At 44.0% G+C, this 21,023-nt stretch overlaps 1 protein-coding gene across 4 annotated transcripts in view; it reads right to left on the reverse strand.

The window, feature by feature from the left end:
• The window catches only part of LSAMP (limbic system associated membrane protein), a 1,013,191-nt gene that overhangs the window by 136,593 nt on the left and 855,575 nt on the right, over window positions 1–21,023 (reverse strand). The gene's annotated exons all lie outside the window — the stretch shown is intronic.

Here is a 21,023-nt window from a genome sequence, read left to right on the forward strand (position 1 = left end):
ACTCATTTGCTCTTATTCTGGGCAAGCTTCTATGTGCCTCAGCTCACTGGGAGTTGCAATCTTTTTTTTGTACTATTCCCTTTTTATCAGGTCCATTTTAACTGTAGACTCTATAGAGCAGAGACTTTCTCTCAGCCTTCGTTTGTAACCTTATACAAACTTACTAGAACCTGTGGTCGGTACACTAATTGTAATTGGAATAAGCAAAATGAAATTATGTTCCTTAGTCTGCACCACAAAAATGCCAAATGCAAGGTTAAAAAAGAGTATTTTTTTTTTTTAAGTAAGAGCTAAATAAGGAACCTGAAGTATTAGATCACTTGCAAAAGTATGGCTTTAACTCTGCATGGTGTTCATTGCAAAATGGCAAAATTATATATTAAACCCTCAGAAAAAAAAAAAAAATGTGGCTGGGCTTCAATAAAATGTGGCAACACAGCCTGAAATATATTTTTCCCTCAGAAAATGACACACAGAATGAATAAAATAACATTATTTAAGATAGGTTAGGATAGTTCCCTTTTTTAAAGTTGGTGAGATGAAGAAAGAAGAAGCAATGGAGCCCAGAGAATTTAAGAGACTTGCTGAAAACCACAAAGGACATAAGTGCTTTTGTCAGGAGGCCTCATGCTTTCAATTTTGGGCTTAGATCCCAGGGTCACAGAGTCTGAGAAGAAGTACTTTTTGCACATTAAAAGTGTGACGCTATGTACCGAGTGCTTTAACACTCCCAGAGAATATCCAGCAACCAATTCAGAGCGTAACCCAAGGGGCCAAATTTCAGGCACAGAAGCACTCCACGGGGCACCCGGCTGCAGTAAGTGGACCACTAGTTTTGATACCTAAGGATTTCTTCCTATCAGGCTAGATTTCCAATTGAGCAGAACAGCTCTCCTTGTCCTGACAGGCAAACATGCATTGTCCCCTTTTCTCTTGACAGCAGAGGATAGGAGGAGGCGAGAAAGGTTCCGATGACTTCCTGGACAAAGGAGGTTTGTAGCTGCAGCCTGATGAACATCGGAGATAAGAGCTGCATTAGCAAATTGGCCCCAGTGGGAATGGCAGCAGCAATCTCTTCACCTAAAGGCAAGCCAGCAATTACGCCTGCAGTGCCCAGTGTATGTCTGTCTGTTCCCATCACTGCCCTCCCATCACTGCCCCCATACCCCCCACTCACAGAGCAGGTGTACTCAAGGCTACTGTTCTGTTATGCACAGCTTGAAAAAAAAATTCCAGTCCTTTTTCTCTCCTGCTCTGTCTGAAGCAAGAGCTCTGAGCCTTATCACACTGCATAACAAAATGGAGAAGAGGTTTTGGGTAGAGAGGCAGGATATAAGGAGTGCAGCACATCAGCCATAGAGAAGTGGGAGAAAGAAAGCTCTGATTCCCCATCCACAACTGACTTGTATACCAGCAGTGGGCATTCCTGACATGCCAAGAAGCAGTTCAACCACCCAAGATTTCTGACAGCATAAATGCAGCAGCAGCATCTGGGGAGCACTGTCCTCTCAAGGCGGCAGGGCTGCAGAGTTTGTTGACAAAGAGCTCTGTCCCAGCATCCAGCACAGCTCCAAGGCTGGCTGAATGCCTGCAGTGTATCCCAGCACACAACAAGTTAATAACAAGATTCTCAAAATTCTCTGCATGCTGTGAACCTCCTCCCTGAGCTCCTTCTTTTGTCCCAGCTCCCTTCCTCATTTTCCTGAGTCAGCATGGCTCATAGCACTCAGCTACAGGAAAAGAGCTTAATAGGATGGCTGGACAAAATTAAAGGGGCGTTATTAATTTGACAGGTGCTGCTGCCTGGTGTCATGTCCCAAGTTTGTCCTATAGCTGTGCTGATTATTTTCTCTCCTTGGATTGGGGACATTTCATTTATTAGCACTGAACTTCCTCCTCACTGCCTGCAGCCACTGCTGCTCTGATCTCCCCAATTCACTTTGCAATTAAATTTTGTCCTCTTGTGAAACAACTGTGCAGGAAAGGTCTTGTGTTTTGTTTTCTTTTTTTCCCCCTTGACCAAGTTCTTCTTGGTCAAAACAGCCTCTGGAAATCCTAGCAGAATCCAAGAGTAAAACTAGCTAGGAACAGTATAATATGAAAAGGAGTCTAGAAGCTGTAGTTTTATATACCTAAAATACTCATCTCAAAATAAAAGAGGGAATGGGGGCACTGGAGGCCACTAAATCTTAGCTGCAGAGGTATAAATCTGATGGGACCATGGAGCTGCTGGAGATTTACATGAAAATGGCTTGAAAGGAGACCCAAGAACTTTTGTGTTGGAAAATCTTGAGATGAGGAGCATCAAAATCATCACATCATTTCCTTTACAAACACTGGCAGTCAAACCCACTGATGGGAAGGAAGAATGGGGAGCATGATTACTCCCATTTAAATTATTTACTTTATTTTCACTGCTGCTAACACTCTGTGGTTTGTTTGTTTTGGTTTTTTTGTTGTTGTTGTTTTTTCTTTTTCCCTGGGAATCACATTAACAGCTATAAAACTGCTAATTTAAATGAACTCTGCTCAGGATCCGTTTTTGCTCCATAAAGCTTTGCATGGCTTTTTGTTTGTTTCCTCTCACCCCACTCCTCCTCTACATACAATTCCCCAGAAACCTCTATGTCATAAATTACTCCTTTGCTGTTTCCCCTTTTAAAGACAAATCTTCATGCCTCCCTTCTTTTTGCCTTCTTCTCCCCAGAAACAAATACCACCTTTCTCTGGACTACTCAAGGCAACCCTTTCATTCACTCATTCCTAGGACTGTTAGCACTTGTCATATCTGTATGACATTTCTGGTTTTGTGGAACTGGACAACCTTTCATAAGCCCTTGCTGTCTCACGAACTTCAATTAAATGCAAACACTTTTGTCTAGGCTTTCTTGTCATTGCCTACGTTCTCATTCCCTTTCCTATCACTGAATATGCCAAAGGCTGAATGAAGATAGTAGAAGCGATATTACCTTTTCCTAGGAATGAATGCCTTTTTTCCAGGACTGAGCTGGCCTGCACTGATGCCAATTACACCAGCTTTTTTATGGCTTCATTACTGCTAGAGCCACTATAAAGCACAGCACTGAAAGGCTGGACCAGCCTTTTTAATTGCATAGAGGTACTGATCATCATGCCTTTATGTACTTGAGATGTTCTTTCTGATCCTTCACTTCCCTGAGCCAGGGATGGCTCCCCAGGCTAGGCAGAACAGAATGAGGAAAAACTTGGGTAAAGCAGCTGGTGTAAGTTGCCTCTCTCTGGACATCACCATGTGAGAAGCACAGAGCACTTTGGGCTGTTTTAAGCATGACAGCTGGCCAAGCAGCAAAGGTCAAGACAGCAAGCTAAAAAAAAAAGGAGGAGAGAGCTCAGCGTGAAGGATTTGTGGAGCATCACAGGATTTCTCTCCAGCACAGTGATCTGGCCATTCCCAAAAGGCAGGGGGTCAAACTCTGCTCTTAAACACAGCAGCATGAACAGTGTTAAGCTCCCTGAATGCTGCATATCACAATACTAAATAAGTGCTCGGGTGCTGCATTTGGAGACAAACCAAAGGAACAGAAGGGAAATGCTTTATGAACCAGTTGACCACTGTTGATCTCTTAACAAGAGTAGATAAGAGACAAAATCCAGGGTGCCTGACACCAGCTGCCTGGGAGAAGATAAGGGGACCAAAGGGCTGAGAAGTTCCTCAAACTGTGGAGTATCCCTAAGACACAAGAATATGTGTCCTCCTGACTTGAGAGGGTGCATGGGAAGCAGCTGTCTCCTAGAAGCCATAGGAAATGCATCTTCCAAGTCACTGGGGCTGCTATAGTTTGGCCAGCTGTAAGAGGAGTCATGAGATATTGGGGCAGAAAGCAGTACTGAGTGAACTCTCACTGGCATGGGCAATTCTCAGTATTGCCATGAAGTGCAGCTCTCTCTCCCCCTTCCCTCTCTTCCCTATCTCCTTCCACTCAAGCGTGTCAGTGGGGAATAGCAAAAGGCTTGTAGGAGCTGTAAATAAAGAGACAGTCTGAAAATGGAGTGAATGGCACAGGGGCGTCTCTTTGCTCTTGCACCTTGTCTAGCTAACCTTCCAACTTTCCTTCTCATCTCCATCTTGAGATCACCTCCAATTTTCACCCCTCAGCCTTTAAATCAAGAGGAGCACCAGGTTTCTTCCAGCTTTGAAGCACAGTCCTTAGGATAGGAAGAAGCCTTGGCAACAGAGGAGCACTCTACCAGCCCTGACACCAAGTCTAGGGGAAACAACTGGGGTGCTTGACACAGATGTGTCCTGCTGTCACTGTTCTGTGTCCCCTCTGCCAGCAATTTCACTTGCCTTATTAACTATTCCCAACAGCTCCACTTTCTGTGTGCGTGCTTGTTTGGGTAATTCTTGTTTCCTCCCATTTAGCGCATAGAAAAAAAAGCATTAGCAACAGTCTTGGTTTTGAATGAACCCTATTAATACTCAACTCTGCAAGGAACTGTGGGATAATTTTGATAAATGTGACTGGGAAGCCTGGCTGACAGAACCAAGTGCAATGTTAGTGTGTGTTCACAGCCCATCACTGCACACACAGAAGGGGGCAAGAGGTGGGCACAGCATGGGGCTGGGGGTGAGCCAGGCAGGAGGGAGAGCAGAGGCAGGGGGTCTGTTCAACAGGACAGCTACGCTGCTGTAGCATAGGCTCCTCAAAAGATCAGGAGAAAAACAGGCTTAGTGAGATGTGAATGGTGAAAGAAAAAGAAAAACGAGATGCAGTTTGAAAAAAAACAGACTATAAAAAATAGAGAAACATCATTTGAAACACAGACACTTAACTGTGGAGAGGGGAGAAGAAAGCCAGGAAACTGTGATAGCAAAATGGAGTTAAAGGTGACACAAGGCAGGAAACCAGACACAAGCTTCCAGAGAAATGAAAAAGGCTTGAGTGAGACCAAATGTACCTAGGCCACAGTTCAGCAGAGCACACAAATTATTTGAAGGCACTTCCTTTGGTCGATGTACTTACTCACTTAAAGTAAATACTTCTGTGGTTCACTGATTGGCAACCTCATGCAGCAACATCTTACAAGAAATGTATTGAAAAGCAAGAGGTAGGAGCAGGCAGAAATGCACTCGTGAGGTATCAGCAGCTGAGATGAAGAATTACCTGTCAAAACTTTTCCTGTAGACTCTAAGGAACTATTTGGTCTCAAAAAGGAAGATTCAGATAAAGAAAAGTGATTGAAGCTGGGAAGGAGTTCAGAAAGACTCTATGAATATGTTAAGTACATGACTGTTCTTGATGGTATGTGCTTTTGGACATACTATCTCTGAAAAGGAATAGAGTCCATTGCTTATTTCTATAGGGGAGTGCAAGTCATATATTTCTACTTCATGCACAAGGTAAGTTCAGACTGGGAAGAGTTTGCTGGGCATCCTTTAAAATGCAGCTGAGCCTTCAGAAGTGCACTGCAATGTCTGGAATATCCCACTGTCTTTGGAGAAGTACAAAAATATACACACTGCTATTGAGATGCCTTCAAATGAATAGAAAAAGGGTTATTTTTTTTTTGATTGTTTGGGGTGTTTTTTGTGAAATTACAAGTTCATACCCTGAAGATTTAAATTTTACAGAAATCAGACTTCTCTGGCCAGGAATATGCATTACAGCTAGATCTGGACTTTACAACTATGGCCAGCACCCAGCGTGGACTGATCCATCAGTTGCTCCTAGGAAGCTAGTCTAGATAGGACAGTGAGTGCTGAGGACGACCAATATATATCCCTACATACCCCTAAATAAGTCTCTATAGCATCCCAGTATTTAACTGGTAAGCAGCATTGCTTTTTTTGGGCCTGTGACTTTGAATTTCTTTGAAATTATGAGAAACACATTTAATTAAAAACCAAAATCAAAACTTCTATGGGGCATCTGTAACTACCTGTCATGAGCTTTACTGAGAGGTCCTTGAAAAGGCAGACTTCTGTCACAGCACAAAATAGTGACACAAAAAGCATGCACCAGCAGCAGATCTTTTGTTGCCCAAGAAGTGTGGGAACTACATTTAATGATTCATATCCTCTGCTTCCCAGCCTCTCCAAGAACCTTTCCCACAGAGGGTGAATCCCAGCCATTTCAAGCACTTCTGAGCCAACACGCCTAAGTGTGCCATACCCTGTTTTGAGCTGCAAAATGCTGCTCCACAAGTGGTTGATCCTGTAAAACTAATTTGCTTTTCCTGCAAAGCAGGCAAACACATGAAAAACGCCAGGATCATTTAGCTGCCTCTGATGTGCCGGCTGTAGCCACGCTGCGAGGTTCTGGAGAAGCATGTACCTCTCCTTTCAGAGAGCAGCTGCTCTTCGCCTGCAGCTGGTGGAGCCAGCTCCATCTGGAGACCACATCAGAACCCATTAAGCACAGAGGTAGGAGACTGCTTGGAAGTGGAGTTTGCAAGGCAGGAGGACAAGGGCTTGGCTGCAAAATTTCATCCCTTGTAAAGAAAGGAAAAGAAAGAGGGGAAAAAAGCAACCCACACAGCCTATTGAGCAATTGTTCCTGCATAGCCTCTCCAGTCTAATTGATTTGGACACCACAGCTAATTTTCGCTCAGACATCTGTTAGCACACATTAGCGCATGTCATTAGACAGGGAAGCACAGATCAGATGGAGGGGCAGAGCTCAAAGGCCCTGGTTTGGGATGCTAGAACAAGCGAGAGAAAAGACGAGAGGGAGAAGGTGTTTGTGCAGGGCTGGAATAGTTGGAAGGAGATAGGAGTGAAGGGGAAGGACTTGGCTCACTCAGAACATTCCCACCAAACAGTCACATATGTTCCACTCACTTACCCAAGCTACAAGCGCGCCTGTTTCATTTACAGGCATGCCTCAAAGAGCATGGTCCTCACCAGCACACAGGCAATAAAGCCAGAGCTCCCATGAGGAGCTCTAATGTGTATTCCTCCACATTTTTGCTGTTTGCAGGTTCTTTGGTTATGAATGGAGGTCTCAGAGACAAGAGAAAATTATCTTTCTCACCTCACTCCTGCTTGGTGTCAGGTTGCTCTGGACGTGTTCTATATTTAAAGCTTTACAGATATGATGAGTCCTTCCACTGGAGAAGCAGAACTATATATAAAAGGTACTGGCTAGAAGCATGGGACAGAAGGGAGATAGTAGGACATCAGAAAACCCAATAACCATCACAACCTTCCTCAGGGCTATTTTGCAGAAGTTCAGTGGCTGCAGTTCATTTTGACCACCTGTAACACTAACAGTTCAGTGAGATGATAATTTCAGCCCAGCTACATCTGGGTGTACACCAAACACACTAGTTGATACAGCTTAACTTGTCCACCAGTGAGAAAACATCCTTGTACCCAAATATTTTTTTTTCTTTTTCAGGAGCAATGTAAACCCTCTGCCTACTGTCACTGCAGCATAATGGAGGCATGTGCTCAAATCCAAGTCCACCTGCATAAGCAATTCTCCAGCTGAAGTCCCACAGTGCAGTGTTACCCTCAGGAGTGGCTGCTGCTGCAGTCATCCCAAGTTCTGCAGTGTACCAGGCGCCACCACTCTGCTGGCAGCACGCCCTGGCAACACCAGGGATCTGCATAACTAGGAAAGGAGTTATGTGGAGTTATATTTGCTCACGTACATGGAAGCAAAGGTAAAGATGAAGAGCATAATGAAGTTTCTCTGGACATATTTCTGGTTTCCCACAGCTTTCATGTGAAAGATGGAGTTTTTATATTGATTTGCTGATGTCTGAAAAAGAATTGAGCTCATTCTTTCATGTTTTTGCTCCATGAAGGTACTAAAAGAGGCTTTCTTTCCTTTTGGGTCATACTTTGCACAAAACGCATGGGAGCCCTAGTAGCCTTGAGGCTTTAACTCCTCCACCTCAACTGTGGTGTAAATTAGCCAACAGGCTTTTGGGTTCAGAGGACCGACTGTCACCACAACCATGCAATATTAATTTTCTTTGAAACAACAAGCCAAAAGTTGATGAAACGGCCTTGTTTTTCTTGAACACGCTGCCTGAGAAGGAGGGAGAGGCAGGATTTGTCAACTGAAACTCCATTGATGGAGTGAAGAGGTCAACATCTATTATAGGGATGATACAGATGAAGGTAAGCCTGTCAGTCATAGAATGAAAAATGAAGCTCTCATCTCCCAGCTAGTGGATAGTGCCTCTGTTTGCTCTGAATGTGTCTCATCCTCCATTCTCTGGACTGTTTTTACTTTGGCATAGCTCAGCTGACATTAGCAGAGTTGCTCCCACACCTTCCCAGGCATTGTGCTCTGCCCAACTTTGACAGGCATGTCACTTCCACTTTGGAGAAGGACTGACACATTAACATCTGCACAGACCTCTGCAAAACTGCCCTTCTCATGAAAGCATCTGCCAGCTGAGAAACTCCATCCCACTAGATACAGTGCTGATCAGGGTGGCAAAAGGGGAAAATAAAAGCTGATATTCCTGCATGAAAACAGTGACTGCCTGGAAAATACAAAGCAAACAGCTCTCAGTCCAGGAAGCTGCTGCAAAAGCACCCTGGTTTTGATTCTCTGATGAGACAGAAAGCACATGGGAAGAGCTGCAAGAGGAACCATAAAACTGAGCAATTAGCCAGTGACCCACTCAGATTTCCTTTGTTTGCTCAGCAGCTGCACAACGCACATAGATATCTGTCTGCACCATTGGGTAAGCAGTGCTGGGCTGGCATCTTCTTCTTTTTGCTGTACACCTTTTTTTGGCCCTAACAGCCAAGTTTTGGATTTGCGGGAGGGCACCAGATGCCCTGGATGAAACAGGTCACCCCACAGCAGTCCTGCTTTGTCCCATCAGCTCTACAACAGCCAGCATTGATCCACTGCACCCCAATTCCATGGCCAGTCAGGGTAGTCCCAACCCTATTGCCCAGCCCCATTGCCCCAGCAGGGATAGAGGAGGGTGGCACCACTGGGGCAGGGGACTCCAGAAGGGACCTAGAGGGAACTGTGATAGGAGAAACAAGAGGAAATGTGGGACAAGGTGTGAGAATACACACAAGGAGGAGGACAGAGGAGGGGACAGAGAAACAGATGCAGAAGGATGCATGTGAAAGGGGATGTTACTGTGGAAAGGGCTGGGAACAGCTCTCAGAAGTAAGCATGCTGTGCTGGGGAGTAATTTGGAGATATTGTGCTTATGGGAGACCCAGACTGGAGCAGTGACACTCCTGAAGGGACTGCAACCCATGAAGGACCCAGACTGGAGCAGAAAAAGTGTAAGAAGGAAGGAGCAGGGGAAAACAAGGGTAGGGAACCAGGAGTAGCAACAAGAAACCATCACATACCAATTCAGTCTCCTGCGCTGGGTGTTGTGTCAACCAAGGGACTTGCAGGGACTGAACATAAAGTGGTCAAATAGGGCAAGAGTGGTCTTGATGTAGAGGAAGAGGTGTTGGTGTGAGGCTGAGTCTGGGGAAGCAGTTGGACAGGAGTTTCCATCAGTGTTTGTAGCATTGTTTCTCTTATTTTGTTTCTCAATAGCCAAAGATTAAAATAAAAGTTTGTGTTAAAGGACATTAAATTAAAATAAGTTATTTTGCACACACCAACCCCCAGGCTGGCTTCTGAGAGCCAGCTGGTATTGACATGCAGAAGCTTTATGTGGCTGCTCAAAGAACAGTAAGGTGAGGAAAAGTCTGGGGTTTGTTCCTCCCCCTTACATTATCTACTTGGACACCATGGCTACCAAAGTCTGTGAAGTCCATCATGAAAGGGAACTGAAAATGGGGTTTGTTTTAGTCTGTGCCAGGGGCAGCCTTTATTCTACTGTGTGTCTTCCCACAACCTGACTGCATGGGCTTCATTATCAGTGTTTATCAAGGACCTCAAAGTGTGCTGTTCAAGCCCTTTAATTCCTGCGCTGGTGAAACACCTAATTATCATCCTAAATATATCCATGCAGAAATTGAGGCATTAATGAGATAGAGTGGGAAAAGTGACTTACTGTGGATAATATGAATGACTGACACACTAGGAAGGGTACCCAGCAGCAAATCCCCCAGGCTTGTGCCTCAGCAGAAGGTGAAGAAATAAAAATGGACAACAGGAAGTGAGAGAAGGAAAAGGAAGAAATAAATGCAAGATGAGAAGGAGAGAACACACAGAGCAAGGAAAGCTGTCAATGGGAAAAAAGGCTGCTTCAGTGCATGCCAAGCAAAAAATGGAAGTGACAGCCTGAGCTGCAGAGCGAGAATGCCCCAGACTAAATAGGAAATAGCCAGAGTAGACTGGCTATTTCATGACTTCTGCAGTAGAAAACACTTTGTATTTGGGGTGCCTGTAGAGGAGGCAGGAGTCCCTCTGACATTTGCATGCCTCAGGGCTTCCCTGAAGGGCATGTTTCCATTGGCAAGGAGAGCAGCTGGGACAGTTGGATAAGATGCTGTGAACAAGGCTCACAGCATTTAACCTGCATTAGGAAGTAACAATTTACTCGCTCGCTCCCAGTTACCAGGCGCCAAGGCTCAATTACCCAGGAGCCTTTAAAGGAAGGAGTGTCCATACATTATCACAGCAAACAAGTCAGAGTGACTTCGTTCAAGGGTACCATCCACCCTGGAACCTATTTCACATCTCGTTGGCCAGCTGAGTGAGAACTGATTGCACACGCTCCCTTGTTTTTCTGTCTGTGTGTAAGGTGGAGGAAGACCCCAATTCATTAAAGGAAACAGAGCGAGGTAAAGAGCCGAGCCTCTCCCTGTTAGCCTCCTCTGGAAAAAATAGATTCCTACACAGCCAGAGTTTGTATCAGTTTTTCTCAGTCTTTACAGCATTACAGCATAGTAGTGACATCACAGGATCTTTGGTGTAACCCCCCTGCTGTTTAATTAAGATGTAAAATACAGAGATTTTTCTCCACTGCCCTTCTGCATTTAAGGTGATTTTTTTGCTTCTTATACCTACACCCTCCCCATGACAGGGACTCTGGCTGGGTTTCCCAGGTATACAAAGCAGACTGGGTCCTCAGCCCTTCCTTAGCTACACCATAGAATCACAGAATTGTTTAGGTTGAAAAGGCCTCCAAGATCATCAAGTCCAACTATTAGCCCAGCACTGCCAAGCTCACCACTAAACCATGTCCCTCAACTCCACATCTACAAGTTTTTTAAATACCTCCATGGATGGTGACCTAACTATTTCTCTTGGCAGCCTGTTGCAGGCCTTGACAACTCTCAGTCATGAAATAATATCCTAATATCCAACTCAAACCTTCCCTGGTGCAACTTGAGGCCATTTCCTCTCATTGTACCACTTGTTACCTGGGAGAAGAGAATGACCCTAACCTCACTACAGCCTCCTTACAGATAGCTGTAAATAAGGGCAACCTGAGCATTCTTTTTTAGACTAAACAACCTCAGCTCCCTCAGGTGCTTTCATTAGACTTGGGCTCCAGACCCTTCACCAGCTCCATTGCCCTTCTCTGGACATGACTGGGCACCTCAACATCTTTCTGGTAGTGGGGGGTCCAAAACTGAAGACAGAATTCAAGGTGCAGCCTCACCAGTGCCAAATAGAGGGGAACAATCACTGACCTGATCACATCATCATACAGCCTCTGGTTCTCTGTCCCCACCACCCAAATAACAGCCTTAGCAGCACTAGTACTTCTTCCCTGGGATATTCTCCCAGTTTGAATCTTTCTGGAGATAAAGAAAGTCAGGATAAGGATGGAGATAGTCAAGAACAAGAGGGTGGTATTTAAGATGAAATTGGAAGGAAGTTGGCCATCAAACCCCTTTGTTTCTGCTGCAGCTTTCTGTCGGAATCTGTGGTATTGATGATTCCGAGATTGTAGAAAGTCTCTGTCTTTCTGCCCCGTTGCCAAAGGAGAAGCCATAATTCGTCTGTGCTGGTTTTCAAGGTTGTTTATTCTTGCTTATCTCTAACATGTTCTGCTGCCCTGCCGCAGGTCTGTCCTGCAGGGCAGCGTGTGGGGCTCTGCCCTCAGTGGGATGTTACAAACATTATATACCAGAAACTACGTGTGCTGTATTTACAATAATGTGCCAATATCTGTCACCTACGTTGAACAGTGTGTCCCCAGCCTAAACCAATAGAAAAATGCCAATACTACAGTGAAAAACATGGAGGGCATGAAGAAGAAAAAAAAGGACAAGACACACCCAATTTCCTCCATCTTGTGCCCTTTGAACCCCTAATCTAGAATCCTAAAATTTTACTTTTGCACCCGTGCCACACTTAATTATTACTTATATCAAACACTCAGAGCTTGTAATTCATCCTGTAAGATTGAAAACTCTTTTCCATGAACAGAGATCAGAGACAGTGTCTCTGGGGGCTCTGTACAGGGGGGTTCCTGTCCCCCTGCCGGGGTCCCAGGCCTTCCAGGGCAGCCAGAGAGAAGCCCTGGATTTCCACAGCTTTCCAGTTAAGGCAGAAAACAGCACCTGTTTGTCCACTGATACAAAGTGGAGCTTTGTGTGTTCATTATCTGTGATAACACGGGATCACTTCTGAGAACCTGACAGGTGCATGCCTCAACTCTGAAGGGTCTGCAAGCCTTCTAGATGTAACCTTACAAGTAAAGAGTTAAGAGTCAGAGAATTTACCACCAAAGCTATTTGGAAGCCTGATGCACAGCATGGGATTGGATCTAGATATCCCCAGTAGGTACCAAACACAGGGGTAACCTTCCTCTCTACTCTAAAGGAGAATAACATCTTCTTTTCCTCCTGCCTCCTTTGATCCACTCAGTCAGGCTGGCCTCAGCTTTCTCACTGCTCTGTACCAGGGGCAGTTCTTCACTGAGTATTTAACAGGAAGAGTGTTGACTGTTTGCCCATCACAAACATTTTGGTTTTTCTGCTCCTGTACACCCCTAGAGATGAGACAAAACTCACCCACAGATGGCATGGTGGGATGAGCCAGGGACAGCCTGTCTGACAGAGGAGCTCTGCCTCACCTTCATGAGGTGATGAGAACCAAGTGCCAGGTCATAGGATGACAACAGCAACTGGAAGCCAGCTGTGTGTGCTGCTCTCCTGGCTAGCCTGGGTACCTCTTCTCCAAATCCCACTGTTCACAGCAGGAGGTGTGCAGCCATTATGAGACATGTTATATTGTGATGCCTTCAGGCAGAGAAATTCTGCCAACAACCAGCTACTTGCTCCGGAGGAACAACAGGGAGAATGTAGCTTTATTTTTCTTTCTTTCCTTTTATGCCCTGTGGATGAGGTGCAACCTATTTTTTTAGCCTATTTAAAGACTTTGATTCTGCTGTCTGTCACAGTATTTGACTATCTTCCACAACTGTCACCAGTAACATGGAAATCCCCAACAGTTTTCTTGGGGCTCTAGACAGGTCAAGGCAAACCTAACATAAGAAAATATTTGCTTCCTTCTCTTCTTTGCATTGGTTGTTGATCTTCGGCAGTTTTGGAAGCAAACACAATGGTTTTGAGTGTGTGCTGGACCCCAAACAAGGAAGAAGTCAAATGTCTCAGAAGTCCATCTCCAAAGGACAACAAAAGAGGACTGAGAGCCTTTTATTGCCAAACACCAGAAGATCAGGTGTTAGCAGTCCCCGATCTCCTAGGGAAGTGGAAACGTGCTACCAGAGTTGCTCAGAGAGCTATCTCGCTGATCATTCCTGAGCCTTACTGCTGACACTGCAGTACGGTATGTAGAGAGCTCCAGTTAAGGGGCTGGAGACATCTTTCTTCTTTTGGCCAGGAGCTGCCTAGAGCTCTACTGGCTCAATAAAGGGAATGCTTCCTCATAACTAAGGAGTCAAAACCCATTTTAAACTCAAGAGATGGAATTTACAATCCGAATTTTCACCCCGACCTTCAAAAGCGTAATGGTCAAACACTGAGTAAAATCCTGACAGCATGCTAGACTCCCTTCACTGTGGTGAATGTTCTGTGGGGAAACCCTTGAGAATGGACAGCAAGACAGAGAAAAATGCTTCATATAATTTCTTATAATACATGAAGCAAGCTGCACCAATATGCAAGGTTCCTTCTGATGCTTAAGACTGAACTGGAGTTTTTAGTGCTCAGCTAAAGAAAGACTGGGAGGCTCACAAGCACCTTATTAGTGACAGACAGTAATGTGAAAGAAGCTATTTTGTCTCAGGTTACTCAAAACCTTTAATGCTGATCCATCTCTTCTCCTGCTTACACAAACATAACCCTATTTGCTCTTTCAGAGATAATCAGAATCAGGCAGTCGGTAGAGGCATAAACATAATTTTCTTAAGAAAACAAACTACAGAAGAATTTACACATCAATTTTAAGCTGGTAAGGATGGTGGTTCAGTTAATTTACTCTCCCAAAATAAAACATTTAATGTAAGCATTCTTGGAAGTGTTTGAGCTCAGGCTGGATGGGGTTTTAAACAGTCTGGTCTAGTGGAAGGTGTCCTTGCCTATGGCATGGGGGTTGGAACTAGATGATCTTTAAGGTCCCTTCCAACCCAAACCATTTGGATTCTATGATTCTATGATTCTATTATTTTTAACCTAACCCCACAGTCAATAAATAGAGTGATTTTGAGAGGCTGATTCATTCCAAGAATTTAAAGACTTCCTCAGGTTAGACACCTATTAGAAGGACATAGCTCAGTGAAGTAAGTCCCACCCAAAATTTGCACAGTCACATAGATTGTCGTGGCAGTATGCTGGGAATGACCACACCAGTTCAGCACAGTTCCCTAGGACTTGAAGAGAGTGGGCAATGCTAGGTGCTGGTGTCATGGCTCATCAACAGCCCCAAATATGGTGAACCAGATCCAGGGTCCATGCAGGAAAACAAGGCCAGGGATAGAGATATGCTACCTAGCACCCAGGTCCAAGGTCCATCCAAGAGGTGGCATCAGAGACCCAAATGAAGACAGGGACACCTAATACACCAATCCAGACCTGAGATTACATGGAGAATAGGTGGATACCCCTGCAGAGATTGATCAAGGTCCAGTTAGTGCACTCAGGGTCCTGGCAGACAATGCATTTCCTGAAGAAGTAAAAATGGCTCTCCATAGGAAGGAAGATGTTGCACCTGTCCAGAAAACCAAACAAGGCACATAACATCTCAATTGCTAGCCCAACATTAACTTTTGTGGGAATAAAAATATCCAGTGGGGATGTATTTAGTTATACTAATGTCTTTCCTCTCTAAAAGTATAGTCACTGCAAGCACTTCATATGCAGAATGACTAATTGAAACGAGCTGTGCAATTTTCAGCTTAAACCAGCTCCTTTATTCTCAACATGCGCCCAACATGTAATAACACAGTTTTTATTTTCATTGAGGATTCAGCATCTGGGCAAAACAGAGAAAGCTTTACAAGTCTTCACTCTAAGTCAATTAGAATTTAAATATAGGTCAAATGCTAGGGAGAAGAATTGGACCTGCAGCAATTCATATCTCAGATGTTCGTGTACTCTAGAGACAGAAGAATCATTTGCACACTTATTCTATCTTCCAGGCTGGGGGCATTCGGAAAGGCAGGTTTGCTCTCTGCTGCATATCTAATAGTGTATTGGCCAACTAGTCTTTAAACTTTCTGGGAAATGACTCTTTTACCTTTGCCCTTGGGAGGCTATTTCAGAGCTGATTACATCCCATTCCTGATTTGCTCTTGCTAGTCCTAGCTATGACCTCCACAGAAGAGTACACACCTTCTTACTTGGTGAGTTTGATAGATGTTTGAGGGTGTTTTTGCACCTAGACTAAATCCAACACACCCCAGCACTGGTATAGAAAACATCAGGAGCAACTTCTGTGAAGTCAGTGAAATTGCACTGATATAAACCAGATCTCAACTACTACGTGGACATATATATGCACACATGTATGTCTGTCACCCACTACCAGAAGTATTACTTCTAATCTAAACTACTTTCTTCTTTTTCCCTTCTCCACTCCCTCTGCTGCTCATTAAAACTTCTCTCTCCCACCTACAATGGTGAAGAGTCAGCAGGCTGCCCAGGTAGCATTAGCTAATGGGAACTGACAGCCTGCCACCGTTTTCTGAAGGCTCATGTTTTGATATCTGCCTGTCTTCCAGCCTGACTGCTTCTATGGAAGACTTTTATCACAGAGAGATTGACCTCAGGCAGGAGACATTTTGTGTCACTGTGAACAACTGAAATGAAGACACGATGGGGATGGCAAGAACTCACTAGCAGCAAAAGGCAAGGAGAAGAAAACTGATGAATACCCGCTTTGCCATTGGCAGTGATTGGTCCTTTAATGAATGAATTCACTAAAGAACCTACACTGTGGCATATTTTGAGACCCTGTAAGAGGTAACATTAACTGATGATAAACTAAAAGACCAGTCAAGTTATGAGAAGTATTTTCCCACTGATTTACAACAGTTTGGGATCCAATTAGAGAGTTCTTCTGCCAGCTAGTGCCTTGTGAGGTTCATAGGCTGCCTCACAATGGCTTATGGGGACATGGTCTGAAATATCTGTGGTACTTGGGTTTTGGTACAGTAATTTTTACTACCTTTTACTGCAGAGATGTGGAAGTAAAAAAAAAGTTAAAATGTTCACAGCTTGGATACCTGTTCATACGTAAAGAAAGTAAACAATTCTGTTATTGTACTTCCCTGCTGAGGTGCCATGTCCCACATGAGCCTTAGTCTGGAGGACCCACTATTCTCTTTATTTCCCAAGCTCAATATTCCCGGCTGAGCTATCTTAAAGATACAGTCTTCAGTCCAACTGAAAAGCACATCCTTTTCAAGAATCACAATTTCTTCCCATTTGAGGTTTCTGAGGCTGCCATGAAAGGAAAAGGTATTAATAAAAAAACCCCAAAAAACATTCCTTCCCTCCCTGCATGGTATCAAGTGTGCCCCAGATATGCCTTGCAAAAAAATCAGGTCACTCTGCTTTTAGCTTTATAGTACTGGCTTGGAAAGCTCCTGAGAAGGAATGATTGTACAGCTCCTAAGAGCTCAGGACTCCACTTTCTACCAGTGGTCTGAGCTTTTCCTTCCAGAGCAGGCCAATAACTGAATGTCCTAGATCAAGGAGGAGCAGAAACTACAAAAAAAACGGGAGGTATAGCATCCAAGACAATTTTCTATTTCATGTTCCCTTCATGTCAGACACGGTCCATGCATTTTGCCTGAGTGCCCTCTAGATCCTTAAGAAGTCTTCCTGCACATAAAACTTAAATGTAGTCAAGCAACTGCCCCTTGTGGGGAGCTCCAGATCAAAACTTTCAATGAGAACTGATATAAAGCTTTTATCTCCACAGACTTCTCCCCAGACTGATGAATGCTATTGCCACTTCCCTCCAAACAGAATATACCTGCATTGTACATAGCCCTTCTATTCGGAGATCCTTCTCTACATCAATTATTCTGCTTTGGCTTATCTGCTGGATTTACTGCATTCCCTAGGAGACACAATGCCTCTTAGATGGTTTTCTGGCAGATACATACAAAAAATTTATCCTTAAGGTTTCTCTTCCTCAAATTGGGTGGCACAATATCAGTAGTCTTAGTTTGCCCTCTGTAATTTCAAATGAGTCTGCAACTTCTGACCAAGAATCTGTGCTCACTGCTTCATTAGTGGCACAGCAAACACTTAGCAACATAAATGGTGCATTGAGCATTGGATTTACTTCCTTAAAGATGGGTATCACTCAGAACGGGCTGTAATAATTTCTAAAAAGGCCAAGTGCCCTGTAGCAGCAATGAATAAGGAATAACCAAGTAGTTGGACAGAGCTGCAAAACCGAAATTCAAATTCATACAATGCTGAGGGAGGCCTATCTCTGAGATGGTGGTTTAAGCTCATCTTGAGATACAGGAATTAGGGATTGCATAGAAGAGAAATCACAATTTTCGTGTATTATCCAACACTGTTCAATCATCCAACATGCCCTAATTGCTTCAGTATGTTCCTGCAAAACAGAAACCGAGAGTGACTTGGTCAGAGACAAAGACACAGATCTAAGATGTGCACAGAAGCAGTCATCCAATAATGATGACCAGCTGTCACAGGCAGCAGAAACCTCCTGGCACTTGGCACCAGCGAATTTTCAAATACCCGCTGGTTGCTGCTACCCCATTAATTGTGGGCACTTTGCCCAGTCTACATTCCTGAACAGGTTTTTTCTTCTCTTCCCTTTCTCTCTTCCTTGCAGACTTCAAACACAGTTAATAAAAAATTTATTGGGGCAATGAAATAAACACCCATTTGATTTGACCTGGGAGCCAAAGAGAGGAGTTTCTTCTGTTCAGGTGTAGACTCAAGAGTTTCTGTTATTGCTGTCAGAAACATGCCCACAAACCTCATATAGATAAATGGAGGTGGAGAGGTGTTTGGGAGTGTTTTTTTGGAAGATGGAAAATTTGTTTGTTTGGTTTTTAAGGGAGTAGAAAGGCCAGGGAGACCAGACCACAGTGTGTCCTTTAACATGAGGAAGAAGAGGATTACACTGTGAAAGCCATAGAAAATAATGAACCTTGAAGCACCAGACACATGGCAGCACCCAGAGTTGATATGCAACAGGTACTGCAGCTCCTGAGAACTGCATGTGCAAGCCAATAAATACCTGGAGTTACTTTTTAAAATCCTATATAGTTTTACCTTCAGGGAGAAGAAAGAAGATGGTAAGAAGCACTTAGATCTAACACTAGTGAATCTCAAAGGAGTTCAAGGACTAGAGAGATGGGGCAGCAGGAAATCTGGGAAAAAAATTAAGTACCCTGGAACACTTGGCTAGAATACTCGTCTTGTGAAAAATTTAGCCTGTGCCTCAGGCTGTGCTGGGCTGGTGGCAGAAAGTGCAGAAATCTTTTCAGGGGAGTCCCTTACTCTCTGGCTCAGTGGGAGAGAGACGGCAGGAGGATCCAATCAAGGAGATTGCAACCTTTCAGTGGGATAACTTGTATGAATTTATGTCAGGCTTATAGAAAGAGATTTGGAGAGGAATGGAGCTGCCCTTCGCAAGGACAGGTAAATATGTCAGGGATTATAACTGAAAGTATTGTCCAGTAAAGAACAGATTATAGACTAAACAAAAATGTATTGTTATACTATTTAATGTCACACAGTGCAGGTTATGGCAAGAGGAATAGTCAAGACCTGTCAAAGCAGCTGAGAACACAGACTGGGTAATGACAGAGTCTCCAGAACTAGTATTTTACATGGTTTCATCTTTCCTGCGTAGACATACAAGGTGGATTCATGCCACCAAATTTTAGACATTGAAAGGTTTGCTGTGTAAATCTAAATTAGTAGATTGTGCTCCACAGTAAAAGAGATTTCTGGGGGATGATCTTTCACACTATCTTAAGGCAGACAGCAGAAAGAGTAAGATGCCACCTTCTCACAACAGACTACAGATGAGGTCCAGATGACTAGATTTGTGTTGGTAGCACTCAGACGTCTAAGATTAAGTGTGATGAATCTCAGCTGCAGTGCACCACTTCTGTTTGCAAGACTAAGTGTCCATACGGACAGGAGACGCAACACCTTCAGAGAGTCTCACTTAAAATACTAAGTGACAGATGTTTATCTCTGGGCTTGGGTTTTAGTCCTGTCCCTGATAGGATGCCTGTGCAATTTATGTTGCAGAGCCACACAACTCCCTGGATTTGTTAAAAAGAGATAAACCTTTAATGACCTTGAATGTTGAAGTCTATACTGCCAATATGGTTTCTTCTCTTTTGCTCCAGAGAGCAAGCCAAAGTCTCTTGTTTTTGCTCCAGTCCTTTGGACTACTATGGATACAAACCATGAAATCACTCTCGGGCTCTTTCCCAGAATGAACAAGTGCATCCCTTCTCAGAGAAAGAGCAGGCACAGCTGATATGGACAGCAGACTCCAGACATGCAGATGATGCCAAGTTCAGCTTCCTCAACCAGTGAAAGTCCTCCAACATCAACCCCACAGACCCTGGGCTTTCAAATCCCTTAATACATTCTTGTGCCATGGACCACACACTGGCTTCATGTCATAAAAGCACTGGACTGTCAGACTGTGTCCCAGCCTTTGTTTTATTTTAAGTACTTCTAATCAGAAAATATAATAAAATAAGAAGCTAAAAAAGAAGCATGTCTCAGGGCCGCAGGGTCACCACAGGGAGCACAGAGAAGACCAGCCCTCCCCACTGGTCCCCACTGTAGCGGGGACATGTTCTATCCATTCCAAAAGGTAGTGTCATCAAGTAGCACAAACACGAGCCAGGCTATGCCATCTAGGTTGGAGTCCAGGGCTTTCCCTGATACTATCCACACAGGATGTACAGGCAAAATCAGAGTGTCTTCCTGAATTATGAAGGTGGTCCACAGGCTTTACACAGCTATAAAAATTCTACTGGAAACCAAACATGCCATGAATTATGTGAAATATATTCACAATAGTTAACACAGTGGGAGTCACTGCCACCCTGTTAACACTCCCTTCAAACAGGATCATGAGGGGTGATATCCCTATGAATTTTGGTTCTTAACCTCATTTTGTAGGCCAACAAGTGGATTAATCTTTCAGGTAAAATTGTGAACTGGGAGCTCTATGCAGTCATAATCCCTAAAATCATAGCTGGATTTGTATTGTCAAGGTCATAAGGCTTCTACCTTGCACAGTCTGTTCTGTAGCTATCTGGGGAGATTTATCGTACTTATTCACAAAGATTTTTTCCTTTTCTTTTTTTTTTTTTTTTTCATTCAAAACAGGAACATACCCAAAAAGTCACATTCCCATCAGTCTAACAAGGGGACAATCATTTTGAAGAGACTCTCCAGAATACAGCTGCTGCTGCTGCACCTGCGTGAGGGTCATGTGGAATTGAGGCTTAGGATCTTGCTTCTTGGCTTCCCTCCCTGTGAAAGGCTCTTTACTCTTTGACTTTGCCTGTCTACACTTAACACATTAATGGCATACTTGCTGTATACCAAAGCTGAGAGCTGATCCTCCCAGTTAACAAAACCTGAGGAGATGTCCCAGTCACCCTCTGACTGCGACTACAGTTTACAGTACTCTAGCCCTAACACAAAC

The sequence above is a fragment of the Taeniopygia guttata genome, chromosome 1 (genome assembly GCF_048771995.1).
Source record: "Taeniopygia guttata chromosome 1, bTaeGut7.mat, whole genome shotgun sequence".
Classification (NCBI taxonomy): domain Eukaryota; kingdom Metazoa; phylum Chordata; class Aves; order Passeriformes; family Estrildidae; genus Taeniopygia; species Taeniopygia guttata.